Below are 4,864 nucleotides of genomic sequence, written 5' to 3'. Positions count from 1 at the left end.
TTAAACATTTGAAACCTTACTTCTTTGTATTTGCTTTATAATGTAAATATGGAGAAAATATACAAAAATCATTTCTAAAATTAAAGAAATACCCATTTTATTCCTTTGAATATCCACAGGCCAAAAATCACACATGTACAATATAGATTTTTGACTTACCCCTCCAAGTGGCTATTCCACCACTGCTTCATGATTAATGGAACACTCCACCATGGCCTTATTTCCTCACGTTAAAGACATGGGAGTGCACCTTGGAACCTGTTTCTGCCAATGTGAACAATTGGCATCTTTACATAATAGAAAAATCTATCTTGTATAGACCTAAATATCCATGGTTTTTTTCCCCCAGACAGAATGCATTTTCATAGGTATCACTTACTTGACGTCTTTTAAAAATCAGCCAAAACGTGTTTTTCTGCTCTCATTTTTCTGATTCAGTTCAATATGACCAATTCTACATGAAAATGTTTCAAATATACTATCCTTCTTTGTAATACCTCAAATGAGAAGGTCTCTCTAAGGATGGAATGTATAAAACTCATAGTAGGCCCTCGATGCATCTAAACTCTGAAATTGAATTTGCACTCCAGCTTAATTCCATGTACTTCATTGTGCTGTAGGAGAATTTTCCTTCCTCCAGTTTCTTGAATGACAATCTCATTGGGTTTTATGTTTTTATGGAACTTTTCCTACAATCCTATAAGTAGTAAATATCTTGAAAATTTATTATATCAGGTTGAAAGTTATATTCTTAATAGCTTCACCATAATCTCCAGATTGTTTCTGGAACCACCACTTTAACACTGCATAGACTCTGAAACCCTACACTGGAAACATGAATAAAGTTTCAATTACATACATAGTAACATGATAAATATATCACATTTCATTTATAATTGCTATTGGTGGTGTTATTTATTTAGGAACAGAAGCTCAGTCTAACTTGTTTACAACTCTCTTGTAATGTGAATATTTCATAAATGTTCTTATACACGGAAAGGGATGAATGAATAAACAAGTAACCATTGTGAATAGGCATATAATTTACATAATTATAATAAGCTTAGAGGATTTTGTATTTCATTCTAGGCAAAACAGAACCTAGATACTCGGGAGTCATAGCTCATGAGAATGTAAGGGCTGACAGTTGGGAAACATGCAGTGAATAGTGTAGAAGTGTTCCTCAGCCACAAAGTGGGATTGTTAAAAACAGCCAAACAAATGTGGAAGACAGAGGATCGAGTCCACAAAGATACAAAGGTGCTCACCAAGACAAGGATGCTTTGGTGGCTCTTGTCTCAGGGGAGGATCTTGAGGAGAGATTGTTCCGATGAATGTATCGGACCCTCTGCTTGTGCCTGAGCAGAATGACAACCATGGAGCCACTGGCCCAGACCATCAGCATCAAACAGAAACAATCATAGAATAATACAAATGGAACATAGATTAACTCTGTGATTTTGCCATAAAATACTACATATCAGTAGCCATACTCTATTTTCTTTGTGATACTTGTGTTGTTCCATTTGTCAGTCATATGAAAAGGAACCAGAGTATTTAGCATCATGTTCAGGATCCAGCAGAGGATGTTGGAGGTGCCTATGTACTTGGGAGATTTACTTTAAGCTCTGCCTACCTGGAGTTCCTGGGACTGATCATGATCACCTGGAAGACACACAAGAGACAGGTAGTTCCAATGGACACGTCCCTTCCCACTTTGTGAACATAGAAAACAAGTTTGCATCACAAAATCATTGAAGAAAAGTTTCAACCCCAAAACTGCTCTACTTTCTGGGAGTCCTTTGGAAAGAATCACTAAGAGGTTGGCTACAGTCAGGTGCTTGAGAATCAAATCTGTGGACCTAAACTTGCATCGTGGGAAGTAAAGGAAGAGAAAATGGTAAACAAGAGAGAAATTCCCCAGAATTCCAACTACGGTCTGTAATAAAAACATCATTCTTATCGCCAAATCCCTGGTGGCCATTCTGTCAAATCCCAGGGAGTGATATTCATCTTCTGGGCCAAATATTCCTGCACAGGAAAATGAGGCAAGAGCTCTACATATCATGTCAGCTGAAATTTCAATATTCTTCACTTACATTAGTTCCCACTGAAAAATAATTATTTATACTTTTTCCTTTTGAACAGGTGTCTGAGAGTTGAATGCCTAACACTGAAAGATCTTTCACAGACTATGGATCACTAGCTAAAAGCCATGTATGCAGTTACCTTGTATTCCTCATAAATTCTTGAGAGAGTCAGAAGTAGTATCTTCATTGAAAAGATAATTAGCAATGAGGCAGAAAAAAGTTAATGATTTATCCAAATTTAAACCCTTATTATGGGACAGGTGAATAGTAGAACCTTTATTTTTTTTTAAATGGGGGGCTACGTTCCTGGAGAGTTGTGAGGATTAAAGATTTTATTTATTTATTTATTTTCACCCCAAAGCCCCCAGTAGATAGTTGTATGTCATAGCTGCACATCCTTCTAGTTGCTGTACGTGGGACGCGGCCTCAGCATGGCCGGAGAAGCGGTGCGTAGGTGCGAGCCCGGGATCCGAACCGGGGCTGCCAGCACCGGAGCGTGCACACTTAACCGCTAAGCCACAGGGCCGGCCTAGTAGAACCTTTCTAGACGGGTAAAATGGCAGCGCATTTAAACACAACGCTATTTTCACAAAGCTAAGGTAGTTAATTATATTCTCAGATAAAATACAGATGTATATTTGGATGTTTTCATACCTTGACATTTTATTTTAGATTCGGTTGTACTTTTTGTTATATTGTTGCAACAAGTTTCCATTTATTTTTAAATGTTTATTGTGTAGGCTAACACCAATTATGAATCAAAGTTTGGATTTCTTAATAAAATATTGTTGTTGTTAGCGCTGTCAAGTCAATTCTAATTCTTAATCATCCCGTGTACAGCAGAGCGGAACTCTTCCTGGTCTTTTTGCCTCCGTCCTCTCCTCTTTCTGTGCTGTATCAGACAATGCTTTGCTGCTATTCATAGAGTTTCATCGCCAAGTCTTTTGCTGAAACCTGTCCACCATAGGTGACCCTGCTGGTATTTGAAATACCAGTGACATAGCTTTAGCATCACAGCAACACATAGCCACCACAGTATGACAACCAACAGATGGGTGGTGTGATTCCTTGACCAGAACATGAACTCTGGCTGTGGTGGTGCAAGTGTTGAATCTTAACAACTAGATCGCCATAGCTGGCTTGTATAAAATATAGATGCACTGATTTTAGTATAATTCTATAGGGGTCTGCTCCATGAAAAATTGTATTGAAAACATACACTCTAGGCTTTATACTGGATTAGCCTTAGAAACAGTAATTTTCTTTTATGACAGTAATAGAATGACATCTTACGCAGGAATCACTGAACACTATTTTGTGCCCTAAACTATGAGACTGGAAACACCAATATATGACAAAGGAGTGTAGCATAGAAAATGAATATTACTAATTTCAAATCATAAACGAATCTTTTAATTAACGACTTAAATAGTAACAGTAAGTCAAGATTTGTGAAACATTAAAATATAAGATGTATGAAAAATAAAATTTTTAAGATCTGAAATCATTTTATTTTCTAAATTGAAATTGCAGAGCTTGGAACTGATATGAGAATATTTTTAAGCCAGAGAATAGATCGCAAGATACTATTGCGCCTCATACCTGTTATCGGAAACCCATTCGTAACACTACTATTTCTTTAAATGCTCCTTCCCTAATTTGAAGATGGAAAATGGTCTCACCAGAATCAGCCAACCATGAATGTTTTCAGTAGGAAACAATTACTGTCTCCATTATGGACTTCATACACCCAGAGCTAGAGAAAATATTTCCATTCCAGCAATTGTAATTCATATACACTATTTTTTCAAGGCATTAGATGATTCCTATAGATTTATTCTAGCTTTTATTAATCATGGAGGTGCTACTGGCACACATCTAGTAACCCAGAAAATTTATTCTGTGATTCCTTTAAGTTACCTGACTACAGATATATGTCCACAATACAGTCATATCTCACATTAGATGATCAGGTTTCCTTATCATTTGGATTAAACATCAACACTCACTGTCAGTGAGGATTACATGAAATTACATTTGGAGGTCTCAGGTATTTGTGTGTGGTGTAGGACCCCCACTACTCTTTACTAGCTCAGCTCATGTCTTAGAATCATTCCTCCTTCCTGTGTGGCTTTGGCATTGGGCCAGGTTCAAATCCAAATGATTCCCTTCTTCTGATATTATCACTTACCAAGACTCTGATATCCCTCCTTGCTTGTAGACTCTCAGACTGATATTGAAAATTCTCATCTGTTTCCTTCTGGCTGCCAGGAAGATGGCCTCAGGGTCATGATCACAACAAAGAGTGCTTGTGTAAGAGGGAGGGGGCAGCCAGACCACTACATATGGGTTTGTTTTTCTGTGACTGCACCTCCCCTCAGAACTTGAATTATCTTTTCACCTGTAGCTGCAATCAGAGGACAGGCTTGGGGGACTGCGAATATTGTGAAAAAACTTTTTCCCACTTGCTAACTACCAAAAAACAATTAAAAGTTGGTAGTTATCATCTTCAAAGGGAGTATTCCAGCTTTGGGGAAAAACTCTTTCTTTTCCTTAATCCCTGGAAGCAGACAGGGACTCATATAGAGGCAGCAGAAAATACTGAGGTCTGACACATGAGGGACTGGTAGCAAAGCTTATGTGTCTCACTGGATTTTCTGCTGCCTTGAGATGTTTTTCTAACCTTAAGTGAGTTCTTAACTAATTTTCACACCACTGATCTGTTCTGTCATTTAAATTATGGGTTGAGAAATTAAACCAAAGTACCTTAGAAG

At 37.6% G+C, this 4,864-nt stretch overlaps 1 pseudogene; it reads right to left on the bottom strand.

The window, feature by feature from the left end:
- Positions 1-1,085: 1,085 nt before the first annotated feature.
- LOC147912761 (vomeronasal type-1 receptor 4-like) lies at positions 1,086-1,984 on the bottom strand (annotated as a pseudogene).
- Between the last annotated feature and the right edge of the window lie 2,880 nt (positions 1,985-4,864).

Source organism: Ceratotherium simum, chromosome 33, assembly GCF_057802395.1.
Source record: "Ceratotherium simum simum isolate JZ-2026a chromosome 33, ASM5780239v1, whole genome shotgun sequence".
Lineage (NCBI taxonomy): Eukaryota > Metazoa > Chordata > Mammalia > Perissodactyla > Rhinocerotidae > Ceratotherium > Ceratotherium simum.
The sequence above is the reverse complement of the archived record's forward strand: the minus strand, read 5'-3'. Positions and strand labels throughout refer to the sequence as shown.